We start from the raw sequence: 19,043 nt of genomic DNA, 5'->3' as shown, positions 1-19,043 counted from the left end.
CAGAAAGCAGAGAAGGCAGGTTACGGGAAGGAAATCATTATGCCATTGGAAGCAGCTGGGTGATTTCACATTTTCACCCAGGGAGGAAGGAGGAGCCGTTTGACAGAAGAGCTGCTCTTTCCATCAAGAGAAAAAGCTAAAAAGATGACTGGTTTGTAATCTGGCGTGTGCAAGCCTCGACTTGAACCCAAGTTCCAAAAATTAGATTTTTTTAATGAAATTATTTTTTTTAAAAAACCCCGAAGGATAGCTAAAAGGATGATTTACACATTTTTAAATTGCTAACCCCAAAATTAATATATGATCAAGTAGAGGAAAACATAAAAAGGAAGAAATGCCTAAAACTAGGTCTCAAATGTTTATTAAGACAGAAATATATACATGTAAATAACGTAAGCAAATACATGCAAATGATACATGCAAATAATATGAAAACATGAACACAGAAAGTGAAAGTTCCCTGTTAGCCTTCTTCCCAGAAACAACCTAAGTTAATGGCTTAGTGGACAGCTTTCTAGATTTTTTTTTAGGTATGCAATTAAATACATATGGGCAGAGAATACCACAAAAAAAATGTGATTGTACGTTAACACTTTATTTTCGGAATTCATCTTGTTTTCTCTCATTACTGTATCTTGGACATCCTTCCACGTTAGTACTTTACAGAGATGCTTTATCCTTTTTAACTGCTACGTAGGATTCCACCGAGCAGGTAGAATTGTAGGAGACTATCTGAACCCACGTTTTATTGAACAACATTACAATCATCCTGAAAGGCAGTTCTGGAGGATTCCATACGATCCTGCTCTCGTTACCACTGCTTTCACTTTTTCAAGGATTTCCCTGCCCGTGCCCATCTGCACACACGTTTTGATCATTGTTCATTTAACCAAGAACTTTTCTCAGAATCCCTCCTACTAAGGTCTAGGTCCTGTCATGTCCTAGGAAATGGAGGTGGCTGGTTTTGTAAGGGAATGACAAGAAAGCATTTTTGAGACTCTCCACTTGCTTGATAAGCTACAGTTAAATGTAAACTTTGTACACATCGTACCTATCTTCCCCCCCAAACCAAAAGCCTCTCGTTTTCGTCAGATGCTTTTCTCAAGGGTAGAAGCCTTTACCCCCCTCCCGGGTCTGATTCGGTTCATGTTGGTTTGGGATAACGTTGAGCTAACTGGTAATTCTAGCTCACTGTGCTCTCAATGTCTTCGGGGCCAGGCAGGAAGCAGACGGTTTTTCCGTGCAGATGCTCCGGGCCACTGCCCCCCCCCTCCGCCCCCCGCAAGATAACGTCAGATTTAGACGCTACAGACACATCCCTCCTCTTTTGACACTAAAAATAATGATAGAACAGGGGACCTGGGTTATTATGAGAACAAGGTTGAAATGTTAAGTTCCTGGTAGATAATAAATACTTTATTCTTTTGTGAGAAAGTGTGTGCCTTATGTTAAGAAATTAAATGGTTTATGTATTTAGAAACCTCAAAAGTGGGTATTAAATACTATTTTAGTATTTATTAAAACCTTATGAGGCATTTAAGAAATACCTCTTTCAGGGGCACCTGGGTGGCTCAGTCAGTTGAGCGCCTGACTTCAGCTCAGGTCATGATCTCGTGGTTCATGAGTTCGAGCCCCGTGTCAGACTCTGTGCTGACAGCTCAGAGCCTGGAGCCTGTTTCAGAGTCTGTGTCCCCCTCTCTCTCTGCCCCACCCCTGTTTGTTCTCTGTCTCTGTCTTTCAAAAATGAATAAACGTTAAAAAAATTTTTTTAATAAATACTTCTTTTTTTTTTAAATGTTTATTTTTGAGAGAGAGAAAGAGAGAGCAGGGGAGGGGCAGAGAAAGAGGGAGAGAGAGATCCCAAGCAGACTCTACACTGACAGCAGAGAACCAGATGCAAGGCTCAAACTCACAACTGTGAGATCATAACCTGAGCTGAGATCAAGAGTCGGATGCTTAACGGACTGAGCCACCCAGGCACCCTGAGGCATTTAAGAATCTATATAGGATTGTTAAAAATTGAAGCAATTACTATGAATAAAGAGGAATTGTGGACAGGGGCACAATGCCTTCTGGAAACTTCAGGGAGAAAAGACAACTTCTGTATAATTCACATGCCATACTGTTTGACCTGTTAAAGTGCACAGTTCAGTGGCTTTTATAATATACACGGATGGTGTCACTTGGGGGGCTCAGTTGGTTAAGCGTCCGACTTCAGCTCAGGTCATGATCTCACTGTCTGTGGGTTCAAGCCCCGAGTCAGGCTCTATGCTGACAGCTCGGAGCCTGGAGCCTGCTTCCGATTCTGTGTCTCCCTCTCTCTCTGCTCCTCCCCTGCTTGTGCTCTGTCTCTCTCTCTTAAAAATGAATGAACGTTGGGGCGCCTGGGTGGCGCAGTCGGTTAAGCGTCCGACTTCAGCCAGGTCACGATCTCACGGTCCTTGAGTTCGAGCCCCGCGTCGCGCTCTGGGCTGATGGCTCAGAGCCTGGAGCCTGTTTCCGATTCTGTGTCTCCCTCTCTCTCTGCCCCTCCCCCGTTCATGCTCTGTCTCTCTCTGTCCCCAAAATAAATAAACGTTGAAAAAAAAAAAAAAAAAAAATGAATGAACGTTAAAAAAAAAAAAAAAAGAAATTTAGAATATAACCGGAAATGCTCAGCCACCAGCACAGTTGGTTTGGGAACCTCTTCATCACTGAAAACGAAATCCCACACCTTCTGGCCGCCACGCCCCCTCGTCCCCTCTCCCACAACAGCCCCTGTGGAATCCTATACCAGGAATCCCCATAACCTGTGGCCTTCGGGCTTCTTTCATTTGTCACGATCTTTTCAAGGTTCACCCATCGCAACACATGTCAGAATTTCGTTCCTTTTTGTGGCCAAATCACACTCCATCGTACGCAGAGACCACAGTTCGTTTTTTCAAGCGTCAGCCGATGGACATCTGGGTTTTCACCTTGGGAGTGGAGTTTCTGGGACTTAGGACAGCCCTGTGTACAAGTAAGTCAAATGTCTAAGTTTGTTTGAGGAGCTGTCAGAGTGTCTCCTAAAATGGGGGTTCCATTTTACACACGGTGCCTGTGGTTCCGATCTCCCCACATCTTTGCCAACCCTTGGTACGGTCTGTCTGCAATTCCGGCCACCCCAGCAGGTGTGAAGGGACCTCTCATGGCTTTGGTTTGCATTTTTCCCTGACGACTACCGATGTTGAGCATCTTCTCACGTGCTTGTTGGCCATTTGTACGTCCTGCTTGGAGAAATGTCTATTCAAGTCCCCAGCCCATCTTCCAATTGGCTTGTCCTTTTGTACTGAATTGTAAACCTGGAAACTTCTATTACTTCCTTCCTTCCTCCCTCCTTCCCTCTCTTTCTTTTCGTCCCCCTCTCCAACACAAAAAAAGCACTGACATGTAGCCCCTGAACTCAATATGTCAGGGTCTAGTGGAGGAAACAACACAAAAGGGGCAGCTCAGGGGTGTGGGGTGGAGTCTGGGGGATTCACATTCCAGACAGAACATTCCAGCTCGCCCATGACCTCGGCTGAGTCCTGCTCTTGATTCGGTTCTACGGTGTAGAAGTTAAGGAGATGGTGAAGGAGGTAATTTCTGTGCTCCTATGCTCACTCAGAATCACCTGAATGTCGATGCCAAGCGTGAATGCCACGGCTGAATTGGTATTAAGTGACGCTTTTCAGTAGCAGCTCTAGTAAATGTAGTCTAGGCAGTCAGGTGTAGCAGTTTGGGGGTTATAGAAAGACACCCCCCCAAAAAAATATATATCCAAATACCACCTACCTACAAACATACAAGAACTACCATGAAAACCGCTTATTTTTAGTCTGCTGAGACATTCTGCCACTTAGGAGGGATAATGTCTCCAATAACCAGTCTATTGGCAGGGATTAGTTTATAGAACCTGAAATTGAGAGTTTGAATCTATCCCACTGCTGACTAGCTGTTTACCTTGGCCAAGTCTCGGTCTTCTTGGGGCCCATCTCCTTATCTGTACGGACTGAGTAATAGCTGCTTGATGTGGTGACTACAAGAATTAAATGAACCAGCACGTGACAAACACCCAGCGAGTGCCCGGCCAACACAGAACCTCAGAATAGTAGCTTGAGTTTGCATGGGAGGACTTTGTGGGTTTTTTTTTTTTTTTTAACGTTTATTTATTTTTGAGACTGAGACAGCATGAACGGGGGAGGGTCAGAGAGAGAGGGAGACAGTATCTGAAACAGGCTCCAGGCTCTGAGCCGTCAGCACAGAGCCCGACGCGGGGCTCGAACTCACGGACCGCGAGATCGTGACCTGAGCCGAAGTCGGCCACTTAACCGACTGAGCCACCCAGGCGCCCCTGCGTGGGAGGACTTTGAACGAATGGAGCACCAAGCAGGTGGGATGGTGTTAGAGAAGCCGGGAGTGGTCTGGGTGGGGCATCACAAGAGGGGATCCCCAAACCCAGGGAGGAAATCCCAGAAATAAAGGGGGGGCGAGGGGCTCTGAGGACAGTGGCTGAATCAGGGCTGCGTTATGTCCCACGAAGGCGACCGCAGTGGAGCAAAACCTTCCAGGGAATGCGTGCCAATAATTCCGGGATCTGCACATTCCATTAGGTTCTGTCGGATTCTCTGTCAGTCACCAGGGATTTCCAGGGAAGCTTGGGACAAGGCCCATGTAGGGGCCTGGACACTCGGTAAACCTAAACGTGAGGCCCGGAGTGACCAGTGGCCCCGTGCCCGTGTCCCCACTCTGCGGGCGCAGACCTGAGGGGACACTGTTGCCCACAGCTTCTCGGGCCCACAGGGAGGTGTTCTGTGAAATGGAAAGAGAGCTCCCTGCCTTGCAGGCCAGCAATTCACCCCCAAAGGAAAATGTGCTTTGTGACCGCTCCGTCCACACCACAAGGACAGCATTGTTGCTGGCCTCCAGGGACGCTGTGCGGGCCGCCCTGATCAGGCAGGGAACATGCAGTCCTTTGATAATCACCCTTTGTCCCGGCCTCCGAATGAGAGTAACAAACACTAAGAGCAGCTGTAGCAAACACAGCCGAGACTCCAGGTCTGATCCTGAAATGAAGACCCAACTTTACAGTGAGACGCGCCGGCCTCCTTGTAAAGTAAGAGGAGACGGGAACTTTGGGCCCCTGTGTGCAGCTGTGCTTATGGAGGAAACCGATCCCTGGAGAAAGTCTGTCCCCGGCAAGGCTGTCCTGACTCCTCCATTTCCTTGGTCACCCCTCCTCCTCCGGACAGTCTCGGCACACGTTTTACGGAGCTTACGTACAACTTCACAGGGCTTTTGGTTTTGTTTTTATCCAGGAGACGTTCACATCACAAAATTAACCATTTTAATCCCTGAGCAATTCCAGGGCGCCTGGGTGGCTCAGTCAGTTAAGCATCTGAGTTCAGCTCAGGTCATGATCTCATGGTTCGTGAGTTCGATCTCCGAGTCGGGCTCTGTGCTGACAGCTCAGATTCTGGAGCCTGCTTCAGAAGCTGTGTCTCCCTCTCTCGCTGCCCCTCCCCCGCTCATGCTCTGTCTGTCTCTCTCTCTCAAAAATAAATAAACATAAAAAATATTTAAAAATTATGGGAATGCAAGCTGGTGCAGCCACTCTGGAAAAAAGCGTGGAGGTTCCTCAAAAAATTAAAAATAGAACTACCCTACGACCCAGCAATTGCACTACTAGGCATTTATCCAAGGGATACGGGTGTGCTGTTTCGAGGGGACACACGCACCCCCATGTTTATAGCAGCACTATCGACAACAGCCAAAGTATGGAAAGAGCCCAAATGTCTATCGATGGATGAATGGATAGAGAAGATGTGGTATATATATTCAATGGAGTATTACTCGGCAACCAAAAAGAATGAAATCTTGCCATTTGCAACTACACGGATGGAAATGGAGGGTATTATGCTAAGTCAGTCAGAGAAAGACAAAAATCATATGACTTCACTCCTATGAGGACTTTAAAGACAAAACAGATGAACATAAGGGAAGGGAAACAAAAATAATATAAAAACAGGGAGGGGGACAAAACAGAAGAGACTTGTAAATATGGAGAACAAACTGAGGGTTACTGGAGGGGTTGTGGGAGGGGGGCTGGGCTGAATGGGTAGGGGGCACTAAGGAATCTACTCCTGAAATCACTGTTGCACTATATGCTAACTAATTTGGACGTAAATTTTAAAAAATAAAAAATAAAACAAGTTAAAAAAAAGAGACTCATAGATATGGAGAATAAACGGAGGGTTACTGGAGGGGGTGTGGGAGGGGGGATGGGCTAAATGGGGAAGGGGCATTAAAGAATCTACTCCTGAAATCATTGTTGCAGTATATGCTAACTAATTTGGATGTAAATTAATAATAATAAGAAGAAGATAAAATAAAATAATATTTAAAAATTAAAAATAAAAATAATAAAGTGAACAATTCCATGGCATTTAGTGCATTCACGTTATTGTACAGCCACCATGTCTCTCTAGTTGCCAAACCCGTTCGTCGTCCCAGAATAAAACCCCCGTGAGCACTTGCTCCCTCTCTCCTCTCCCAGCAGCCCCTGGCGGCCACTCATCTGCTTTCTGTCCCCGTGGATTTACCTGTTCTTGATGTTTCGTATAAGTGAAACCACCACACAATTTGTGACCTTTGACGTATGACGTCTTTTGCTTAGTGTAAATTTCCAGAGCACGTATTGGAACTTCCTTCCTTCCGTGGCTGCATATTTCATGGTGTGTACGCACCACACTTTGTCAATCCATTCATCTGTTGATGGACATTTGGGTTGTTTCCAGTTGGCTATGGGGGGTAATGCTGCTCTAAACATCGCTCTACAAATATCTGTTTGAGTCCCTGCCTGCAATGCTGGGGTATATATCCAGGAGCGGAGTTGCTAGGTTATAGGGTAATTCTGTTTCGCTTTTTTGAGGAACCGTCCAGCTGTTCTCCACAGTGGCCACACCATGTTACATTCCTACAGGCGATGTACACGTGTTCCAACTTCTCCACATCCTCACTAACGCTCGGTTTTGGTTGGTTTTTGTTCGTTTATTTGTTTTTAACATGATAGCCATCCCAGTGGGTGTAAAGTGGCATCTCCTGATTCTACCCTGCATTCCCTCATGACTAATGACGTTGAGCATCTTTTCATGGGCTTGTTGGCCATTTGCATATCTCCGGAGTGTCTGTTCATGTTGTTTGCCCATTTTTTGACTGAGTTTAACTCTTTTTGCTATCGAGCTGTAAGCATTCTTCACACATCCTGGATGAGGTCATCTGTTTTGTTTTGGTTTTAAGATTTTATTTATTTTTTGTTTAATTTAAAAAAAATTTTTAACGTTTATTTATTTTTGAGACAGAGAGAGACAGAGCATGAACGGGGGAGGGTCAGAGAGAAGGAGACACAGAATCTGAAACAGGCTCCAGGCTCTGAGCTGTCAGCACAGAGCCCGACATGGAGCTCGAACTCACGGACCGTGAGAACATGACCTGAGCTGAAGTCGGACGCTCAACCGACTGAGCCACCCAGGCGCCCTTAAGATTTTATTTTTAAGCCATCCCTATACCCAAGGTGGGGCTCGAACTCACGATCTCAAGAGTTGCACGCTCTGCTGACTAAGCTGGCTAAGTGCCCCGAGTTTCATCTGTTTTTTATTTTTTTTTTAATTTTTTTTTTAATTTTTTTAAAACGTTTATTTATTTTTGAGACAGAGAGAGACAGAGCATGAACGGGGGAGGGGCAGAGAGAGAGGGAGACACAGAACTGGAAGCAGGCTCCAGGCTCTGAGCCATCAGCCCAGAGCCCGACGCGGGGCTCGAACTCACGGACCGCGAGATCGTGACCTGAGCTGATGTCGGACGCTTAACCGACTGAGCCACCCAGGCACCCCATCTGTTTTTTATTATTGCTCTTAACACACTCCTGTCCCTTACGTGTTTGCCCCCTGTGCTGGACAGAGGGATCCTTAAGAGGAGGGCCTGTGCCTTCAAATACAAAAACAAAACACCTCTAGTCCCTGGGCCTAGAACAGTGCCTGGCCCAGAGCGACTTTATTAGCGTGCGCTACATGATTTGCGGAATGAACTAGTCATTAGGTGGTCCTATGACACAAACATGACTCATCCTTAGTGTTCAGTTTATTCTCTTCTGTGTGCCCCGGAGACGTGGCACTTGGGCTTTTCCACCGTGGTGGAAAGGCAGCTCGATATAGAGTACAGCGGCTTAAAGCCATGCTGGGTGCAGGTGTTGGCCTGATCAGCATCCCTTCCCTTTTTACAGGCAACAGAAACTCTCCTTCCAGTAGGAACTGACTCCGTGCGGTCCAGGTAGGGCCACTGCCCACCCAAGGAGAGTCACAGGCCAGGCCTGGGTAATCAGAGGACCCCACCCCTTTTTGCCTGATGTGTTTACTGATAGGCAGGCTAGGAATCCAAAGCCCTGTCCGGGTTACCACAGAAGAAGCTCTTTCCTCTGGGGTGACTGGCCTGGTCATGAACTGTGGGGGCCATGAAGCCTGTCCAGTATCTGGAGAAATGGACAGATTTCTCCCTCCCTTCCCCCGACCCCAGCCAGTGACAGTATTTCAGCCTCTGGATCAGCCATGCTGAAAGCCGACACTTTTAAATTATGTGACACAAAACATTCTCTTCTTTGTTTGTTTGTTTTTTTTTTTAATTTTTAAAAATGCTTTATTTATTTTTGAGAGACAGAGTGTGGGCAGGAGAGGGACAGAGAGAGAGGAAGACACAGAATCTGAAGCAGACTCCTGGCTCTGAGCTGTCAGCACAGAGCCCGACACGGGGCTCAAACCCATGAACCATGAGATCATGACCTGAGCCGAAATCGGACATCTAACCACCGAGCCACCCAGGCACCCCTCTCTTCCTTGTTTAAGATAGTTTGAGTTGGGTTTCTATCATTTGCCACAGAAAAGCCAAAAGAGCCCAGATGTGCGTGTCAAATAGAACTTTGTTTGAATACCAGCTTTGCCGTTTACTGATGAGGTAGGTACTCGGTGGTAAGGCTTTAACCTCTCAAGCCTCCAGTCTCTTTGTTTCTCACATGGGGGTGATGGTAAAGCCCACCTTGTGGGACTGTTGTGGAGAGTACTTGGCACCTGCAGAGACCGGGTCCCTGCAGGGTGGGCCTTGCAGAAAGCAGTCTGGCCGCTGTCAGCACGGATGCGCCCAGCAACTCCTGCCATGCGCCCCGGACGCCCTGCCCTCCTCCTGTGTGATGTGCATCTCATTTTCCATTGCTTGCTCAGCGCCCGTCTTTCATGCTAGACTGGACCCCAGGAGGCAGGGGCCTCAGCTGCCGTGTGCACTGCTCTACTGCGTTCCCACTGCAGCCGCTCAGTATTTCCAGAACAATCGGCTTTCCCACTAATTGACGAAATGACCTTAGCAAATTGCTCGCTTGCACTGGAGGCAAATCTCTAGCGGCCCTGTCTGTCCAGAAGGCGGTCACACTAGATAACAGAGGATCTAAAATCCAGTTAGTCTGTGTGATGTGCATCAACTCGACTGGGCTTAGGGGCCCCCAGATTGCTGATCCAACATTATTCCCGGGGGTACGTGCAGGTGGATCTGGAAGAGAAGAACATCTAAATCAATGGCCCTCCCCAGCGCATCGTCCCGTCCACTGAGGGCCTGAGTAGAAGGAAAAGGCAGAGGGATACATTTGCCCTCTGCTTGAGCTGGCTATCTACCTCCTCTGCTCTCGGACATCTGTGCCCCTGCTTCCTGGGCCTCAGACCCAGACCAAATGACACCCCTGCCCTTGCTGGCCTCCAACCTGCAGAAGACAGGTCATGGGGCTTCTCATGGGGCCGCCATAACTGTGTGAGCCACTTCCTGTAATAAATCTTCTCTTCTATGTATCTCTAGATATCCTGTTCATTCTGTTCTGCGGAGAATCCTGACAAATAGAATCTGTTTCCTTCCCATATCTCACGTTCTTCTTCTTTTTTTTAATGTTTATTTATTTTGGAAAGAGAGGCAGAGCATGAGCGGGGGAGGGGCAGAGAGAGAAGGAGACACAGAATCCGAAGCAGGGTTCAGGCTCTGAGCTGTCAGTACAGATCCCGACGTGGGGCTCGAACCCATGAACCGCGAGATCATGACCTGAGCCGAGGTCAGATGCTCAACCGACCGAGTACCCCAGGCGCCCCCTCACATCATGTTCTATGGCAATTTACCAGTTACCTGTCCTGCACATACATACTTGTCCCAAATCCCTCCTGAGAGAAAGGATCAGTCTCCTATGAGGTGTGAATAATTCCTAAGCTAACTCCCTTTCCTGGGAGTCTCCTGTGGTTGCCCTCACTCACCTACCTGGAGGAGGTCCCCGTCTTCCTGGGGAATCCTTCATCCTTTGAAGTTCGTTCATCCATTCATCTGCCACCCACACACGATTGCTTAGTGCCCAGGGTGGACCAGGCCCGGGGGGGGGGGCAGGTGTGAGGGGTGTCAGGGACCTGAGAGCAGAGCCCAGCCCTCCCCACTTACAGATCCCAAATCCGAAGATTCTTACACTGTTCTGGTCTTCACGGAGAGAGAGCTGCTCCTAGAATGAAGGCAGGTCCCCTCTGGCTTCCAGATGCTGTGGAAAGTGCACACCCAGCTGAAGCCTGTGTAATCTGTTTGTGAGAAGGCCTGATGGCTATCAGAATGTGACTGCTCTGGGAGAGGTCTCGCCCGGCCCGCTGCCACCAGTCACATCCATGCTAAATAAAAGGACAAGAAGGACAGCAGACGAGGGGGTGGGGACCGGGTCCATTTGGACTCTTCCTTTTATCTGATGTCTTCCGCACAAAAGCCCAGGAAATGACTTTAGGTCCCTCCTCTCTCTGAAACCTCAACCCGCACCTCCCCCCGCCCCACGCCTCTGCACTTTCATGGTGAAACGTAGCCATTTCTTCCTGGCGCCATACTGCCTCCCCGCTGAGCACCTAAGGGACGGCGCCTTTGGGTGGAGACTCCAAACTGGCCAGAGGGGGAATCTGACTGCCTTCCTGGGTCAGGTCCGGGCCCATCCAGGCGCAGTCAGTCAGTCCTCAGAGGGTACAGGGGCAGTGGGAGGGCAGGGGAGCTGTGCACCGGGGAGGGCAGGGGGCGTGCTGAGTCCTGAAGGTGTCTACTCTTTCAGCTGAACTTGTGGGGTTCTGCCCTGGCCTCTGTGGGACACGGGAGTGGCATCAGACAGAGCTGGGCACCTCTATCTACTTTGTTAGGGGTTAGGGTTTTTTTAAGTTGCTTTGATTCTCTTAATGTTGTATTTTTCTTATTTAAAAAACTTTTTTTTAATGTTTATTTATTTTTGAGAGAGAGGGAGAGACAGAGTCCAAGCAGGGGAGGAGTGGAGAGAGAGACCGAAGCAGGGTCCAGGCTCTGAGCTATCAGCACAGAACCCGACGTGGGGCTCGAACTCACTACTCGTGAGATCATGACCCGAGCCGAAGTCGGACACCTAACCGAGTGAGCCACCAAGCGCCCCTACGTTTTTCTTATTAACCTCAAAACTTGCTCTACTGGAGGATTAGCGCTGTCCTGGAGGTCTAGAAAGAGTTGAAAAGTGTATCTAAGTGGGGATTAGCAAAATCCTTGCTGGGCAACCCCACCCCCTTCCTTTCCAATTCAAGCAGGACGAGGGGGCCGATGTACAGAGGCGGGCCCTGCGAGGAATACAGCTTACACCTCAAGGCACTTTAAACCACGTCAAGAAACAAACGGTCAACACTATCAGGCAGCGAGGGGGTTCCTTGGGCCACCAAAGTCACAGCCGGCCACAGCTACGCCAGGCTGCTGGTCCGGCCCCTGGACACAGAGGGGAGGGGTCAGCTGGTAGAAAGTGACAAGAGGCAGGGAGAGGGAACCCCATGGCCAGCGTTCAGTGGGCCACCTGCTCAGCCCTCTCCTGCTTCATATGTTAGCTGTTATCTGGCTGCACGCTTTGCCCACTCTAAAAAAATTTTTTTGACATTTATTTATTTTTTGAGAGACAGACAGAGCATGAGCTGGGGAGGGGACAGAGAGAGAAGGGGAGCCACAGATTCCAAAACAGGCTCCAGGCTCCAAGCTGTCAGCACAGAGCCCGACGTGGGGCTCGAACTCACCACGAGATCATGACCTGAGCTGAGGTTGGACGCCTAACCAACTGAGCCACCCAGGCACCCCATGCTTTGCCCACTCTAAACAAATGGTTTAAGTGGGGACTTCCAGCTTTTTCCTTTTTTTTAATGTTAATTATTTATTTGAGAGAAAGAGAGAGAGGGAGAGGCAGAGAAAGAGTGAGAGAACGAATCCCAGGCAGGCTCCATGCTGTCAGCACGCAGCCGGGCGCAGGGCTGGATCCCACAGACTGTGAGATCATGACCTGAGCCATGATCCAGAGTCGGATGCCTACCCGACTGAGCCACCCAGGGGCCCCATGCCAGCGGTTTCTAATGTTGGCTCCTCCGTGGTCTGGAGCTGGGGGCCTGGCACACACTAGGCCGATCAGAGCCTTTTCCTGCACCTGCCCTCGGAGGGCAGAGACGTGACGAAGTCTGGCTTCTCTCTGGCGTGAGGGTTCCTCTGCCTGGGGCCCCTACGAGGCCAGCGGGGAGCCAGAGCCTCTGGTGGAACCCCAGATCCAGTAGATTCCTCAGTCTCTGGGCTGCTTCTCCATTACTGGCTTGGTTACATGAGCCAGTGAGTCCTCTGCCCCAGACTGGGGCGCAGAGGGGGCTCCGTGGGCTGGTGGCTCCTCCGGGAGTATCTTGGTGCTGGCACCTGTGGAAGGCGGGGTGGGGAAGCAGCACTGGGTGCAAGAGAAGCTGCAGTCCCCTGGAGGTCTGGAAAGCTGGCGCGGTCCTTCTGAGTCACGGTCGGGGCGGGAGAGAGGGCAGGTCGTGGTGCCCCTGGAGGACCGGTGCCCGGATGCAGGCCTGGGAAGGGCACGGCCTTGGGCAAGGTGGCCCTGCAGCTGACACAGCCCTCAAGCTGCAGCCGGTGGGACCCCCGGCATTTTGGGTGGTGGGTCATTCATTCTTGAACGAGAACTAGGCGATGACTCATAACATTCACCTATTTCCCCTTTTCCCTAAGCTACTTTGAATCGCATTTTCTTACAAGAGTCCCGACCTTTCGGAGGGAAGATTGTTCCTTGTGGCTAGAAGAGTCATGTTGTTTCACACCAGCATGCATGGCAAAGCATTAGGGGACCACAAGGACAAGAAACACTCCAAAGAGAGAGGAGAAGAAAGCCACGTTGTGGGAGCTGATGTGATCCCAGCCTGGCCTTGAACGAGGGGGCCCTTACGCAGGGAACCTAACGAGGCCAGAAACTGTTTGGACCACGAAGAAACTTCAGATTCTGTGGCCCAACCTTCTCATCTTTAGGGATGAAGAAAACCAAGACCCAGAGTGAGTAGGATTCCTGATACCTAGGTTGGCGCTGTGTGTTAGTTTCCTAGGGCTGGTTCAACGAACGGCCACAAACTACAAATTTATTCCCTCACAGCTCTTTTTTTTTTTTTTAATGTGTATTTATTTATTTTGAGAGAGAAAGCGCACAGGGGAGGGGCAGAGAGAGAAAGAGAGAGAGAGAGAATCCCAAGCAGACTCCGTGCTGTCAGCGCAGAGCTCGATGTGGGGCTCAAACCCACGAACTGTGAGATCATGACCTGAGCTGAAACCACGAGTCAGACACTTAACTGACTGAGCGGCCCGGGTGCCGCAAATTTATTCTGGAGGGCAGAGGTCTGAAATTCAGGTGTCGATGGTGCCACACTCCCTGCAAAGGCTCTAGGGGAGGGTCCTCCCCTGCCACTTGCAGCTTCTGGGGGCTCCAGCATTCGTTGGCCTGGGGCCCCGGTGGCTGCCTCCATGGTCACGTGGCTCCTCCCCGTGTGTCTGTCTCAGTTGTCCCTCAGTGGTTCTCTTACAAGGATACTGGTCATTGGATATATATCCAAGATGATCCCATCTCAAAATCCTTAACTTGCTTATACCTGCAAAGACCTCTTTGCAAATAAGGTCACATTGACAGGTTCCAGGGGTAAGTAAGGACATGGGGCTTTGGGGGGGCACCATTCAACTGACTACATGTTCGTTGGGGGTAACCCCTTGTCCTGCTGTGAATGCAGTGCTTGGCCAAGGGGGCGCCTGGGTGGCTCGGTCGGTTGAGCGTCCAAACCTTTGTTTCAGCTCAGGCCACGATCTCACAGTTTGTGGGATCGAGCCCCATGTCGGGCTCTGCACCGACAGCGTGGAGCCTGCTTGGGATTCTCTCCCTCCCCCCCGTCTCTGCCCCTCCCCCATTTGTGTGATGCACATGCACTCTCTCTCTCAAAATAAACATTAAAAAAAAGAAAGAGTGAAGTAGATCTATACATGCAGAAAAGAAATAATCCGTAAAATACATTGTTAAGTGAAAAAAGGACAGGAATAAGCGTGTTGCCATTTGCATTACATGTGTGTTTTGTGCGTGTGTGTGTGTGTGTGTGTGTGTGTAATATTTCTGGAAGGATGCACGAGAAAGTGAGATCGGAGGTCTGCATGGAAGGAACACGTGCTGTTTTCCACAGTAAACTCCTAAGTATCATTTGACTTTTTCTTTTTTTACCGGGCGTGTCATGTTGAAATCAAACATCGAATAATACAGGTACGTGATATTGGCTTTTCTTATATATTGTCTGTTTAAGGGTGAGATCTGCAGCGTCCGTCTACTAACGCTCTAGAATTGTGGGCTCTAGGGTCACGAGTCTGCTTCACGGGATTCCTCTCTTGCCCACCAGACCCAGCCACAGGCCACAGCCACCCGGGCAGGCCAGCCTCACACATCACGTGATGGGAAGGAAGGTCCTTGCACACTCAGGTACCCCCCACGGGAGAGGAAGTGCTGAGTGACCCCGGTGTGCAAATAAAGCTGTTGGACCAAGGTGCTAATTCTTGGGCTGTTTCCTGGAAAGGCTTATAGGTGACAGGCGTGCCCCTCAAACCCACATCCCAGGGCACTGCCACTCTACACCTTGAGGATTTTTTTGGGCATCGGAGTCAGCAAAATCCCCGGTGAGGCAACAGAGCTCTGAGCGGCCCACCAGCGGATAGTGCTGGGACACCAGGGCGGGCCAGGCGGACAAGTTCATGTGCATGGGGAAGAATAGTAGAAAAGCTCTCTTTATAGAGAGGGGACATTCGAAAGTGAATGCCCCTAATCTTATTTATTTATTTTTAATAGAGAGAGAGCACGAGGAGGGGAGGAACAGAGAGAGTGGGAGAGAGAGCATCCCAAGCAGGCTTTGTGCCATCAGCGCAGAGCCTGACGCGGGGTTCGATCTCGCGAACCGCAGGATCGTGGCCTGAGCCCAAGAGTCGGATGCTTAACCGACTGAGCCACCCAGGCGCCCCGAGACTGACAACCTTACGACAAAGCTCATGTGAGCGAGGAGATGGCGAGAATAAAGTGGCTACAGCCTAGGTTTGCAGACGGATGCAGACAGGTTGTTTCTATTTCCACCGAAGACGAGAGGTCCAGTTGTTGCCAGACGTTCACCCAAGCAGGCAGGGACATGCCTGTGGTCTTAGAGAACCAGAGCTGTCAGGTCCAGACCTGCCCCTGCCTGATGCCCACGTCGGTCACTGGGAGCAGGGAGCCGGTACAGACGAGGGGAGACTGACTCCCTGCACCTCAGTGTTCTTACCTGCTAGGTGCCCTTTGGATTCCTTTGAGTTTTTCAAAGTGAAAATGCTCTATTTTCTTTTCTCTTTTCTTTTTAAAAATTTTTAATGTTTATTTATTTTTGAGAGAGAGAGACAGAGCATAAGCAGGGGAGGGTCAGAGGAAGACACACACACACACACACACACACACACACACACACACACACAGAATCCGAAGCAGGCTCCAGGCTCTGAGCTGTCAGCACAGAGCCTGATGTGGGGCTCAGACTCACAAACCATGAGATCGCGACCTGAACCAAAGTCAAACATTTAACCGACTGAGCCACCCAGACACCCCGACACTCCTATTTTATTTTCTTAAAATGAGATTCTATCCCAGAGCATTTCTTTAAAACAAAAAAAAATTTTAAAGTAATTTCTATACCCAACACAGGGCTTGAACTCCAAAACTTGAGATCAAAAGTCACATGTTCTGCTCACTGGTCCAGCCGGTTGCCCCCTTTTGGTTGTTTTTTTTTTTTAAATATACTTTATTTTGGGGGCGCCTGGGTGACTCAGTCGGTTGAGCGTCTGACTCTTGATTTGGACTCAGGTCATGATCTCGGTTCGTGAGTTCAAACCCCGCATCAGGCTTTGTGCTGACAGCATGGAGCCTGCTTGGGATCCTCCCTCTCCCTCTCGCTCTCTGTCAGTGCAGTTTGTGGCTTGAACCCATGAACTGCAAGATCACGACCTGAGCTCCAATCCAGAGTCGGACCCTTAACTGACTGAGCCACCCAGGCACCCCAGTAATATACTTTATTTTTTAGAGCAATTGTAGGTCCACAGCACGATTGAGATGAAGGCCCGGAGAGTTCCCATCAGCCCCTGCTTCCCCACCATCAGCACCCCACGCCAGAATCCCATTTGTTTGCAGGTGGCATGCTTCTCTTCCTGGCGAGCCAGAATCAGGGCTTTTCTGTCTCAACCTGTCCACGGTCAACCACCTGCCTCTTGGTGGGGGAAGGGGGGTTGGCAGTAGGAGGGGATCCAGGAAACCACTGCTCCTTGTATGCACTCTCAACCAGTTCTGTGCCTCCCGGCCTGGACTTGGAGGCACCTGTCCTCCTAACTCCTGGACTTTTCTGGAGTCCCCTGGCTTGAATGAGTTTGCTTCTTAATGCCTTGCCTCTCTATATAGGCCCTGACGTCTCAGCTTTCTTTGGTCTGTCAGGTCATAGATTTGACCATCTGCTTTCTGTCTTTTCTGCCCTCTTTGAGCTCAAAGGTTTATACCCTTTTTATTCTGTTAATGCCATTTTAGCAGACCTTGGGGAGGGAACGAAGGTAAAGGCCTGCGCTCAATCTGCACTCAATTATCTCAAGTTTCATCTCTTATTATTGTGCCCCCACCCCACCCCACCCCTATCCTCTAACGAATGCCATGGCAACTCAGCTTCCACTCGTGTCGTAAGTCTATCTGCACAGTGTCTGACATTATAAAAGTGTATGACAGTGGTATAGATTAGAAATCTCATTCCCCCGTCTCCACTATTTTCAGCCTCCTCCACTTTGCTGCATTGCGATGTAATCCTTCTGATTGCTGCTGGGGGTTACCTCCAACTCACTGCTACCGTGTACTAGAATTTCATGAATACTTCAGCTGCTTCTTACATGCCAGGAAATTTCTTTTTGATGCATACCCAGGAATAGAGAGCTGGGACATAGGATTTGCACATGTTAGAGACAGTAAATACTGCCAGGTTTCTCTCCACGAGGGCTATGGCAGTGAAACCCTCCCAGAGACCTTACCACCTTAATCGTGACACTCCCAAAGGACGGCATAATGGTCAGCATTTCTCAAACTTATATGACCCTGGGATTCTTCCCTCGAAAAACACCTCGAGTCTTCAGTGTGTTGCAGAATGTGCTGGGAGATGCTGATATAGATTAAGCAGCACTGGAAAAGCAGCACCCTGTTTTGGGAGACGGGCAGAGAAGAAAAGCTATAAATCTACCTTATTTCCTTATTTTTAACCTAACAGAGTCATTCTATATAACCTTCACTGCTTAGTGAATTCTTCTTTGCCAGCTAATGCGAGAACTTGTTTTTCTGCTGTCTGAGAAAAGACAAGATGTTCTTCTTAATACTTTGTTATTTATTTTGGGGGCCATGGACAACTGAGTTTCAGTGGTCAAAACTGTGGCTGTTCTAGTAAACCATGGGCATGTGTTCACAAAGTGCTGGTAAGAATTCCAAGACTAACCCTCGATTCTGACAGGCAGATAGCCCCACACTGGTCTAAAGAAGAGAATTGAGGGATGCCTGGGTGGCTCAGTTGGTTAAGCATCCAACTTTGGCTCAGGTCATGATCTTGCAGTTCGTGAGTTCGAGCCCCACATCGGGCTCTCTGCTGTCAATGCAGAGCCCGCTTTGGATCCTCTGTCCCCTTCTCTTTGCCCTTTCCCTGCTTGTACTTTCTTTCTCTCTCTCTCTGTCTCAAAAATAAACTTAAAAAAACTCAAATATTAAAAAAATTAAAAATAATGAAGAGAATTGATTTCAAAACTTCAAAATTAGAAACAGTAATTAGATATCAAGGGTAAAATGGCCATGCCAAAGTAGAATTATACTATCACAACTCATAAATCAATCTGGAGTTAAAATGTGCAAACAGGACCCGATCTACTTAGCTCACCAAGGCCTAGCCCAGTGCTTGGCACAGAGGAGACACAATAAATAATTGTTGAAGAGAACCAAAAGAAAATCAGATATTTTTATTTCAAAAGCCTTATAATGGAAGATTTGGGGTTAAAATTTTCAAGGGATGGAGATATTACAAATATATCTCAGAAAATTTTCTCCTAAATCACCGATGACTATAGTCCATAAAGTCAGGGTACAGCACCTCACTTCTAAGGTTAAGGAAACATACGGCACACCTCCTAGAGCATGAGTTCATCCCTCTTTTCTGGGAACTGGCCACCGTCCCCATGGTTGTGTACTCCTGGTAGCCATATCTCTGCCATGTGACTCTATGTCTTTAGTTGATTGGATCAAGTTGGACACAACACCTCAAGCTGGGCCAGATGGATTCTGTCTCTGGAAATTTGATATTGTGTTAAGAAAACCTAGATAGTCTAGTCCAACAGTTTCACCCTAGGTGATTTTTGCGCCCCCGTCCCAGGGACCTTGGGATTGTCTGCAGACGTTTCGATTGTCACAGCGGGGGCCAGGGAGAGGTTGGGTATTATTGGCATCTAGTGTGGAGAGGCCAGGGATGCTGCCGAATGTTCTACAGTGCACAGAACTGGCCCCACCACAAAGAATGATCTGGCCGACAATGTGAGCATGAGGCTGAGGAGCCCTGCTCTATTGTGAGCATCTGAATAGACGT

This window comes from Leopardus geoffroyi, chromosome B4, assembly GCF_018350155.1.
Source record: "Leopardus geoffroyi isolate Oge1 chromosome B4, O.geoffroyi_Oge1_pat1.0, whole genome shotgun sequence".
In the NCBI taxonomy this organism is placed as follows: domain Eukaryota; kingdom Metazoa; phylum Chordata; class Mammalia; order Carnivora; family Felidae; genus Leopardus; species Leopardus geoffroyi.
This window is presented reverse-complemented; position numbering follows the sequence as displayed.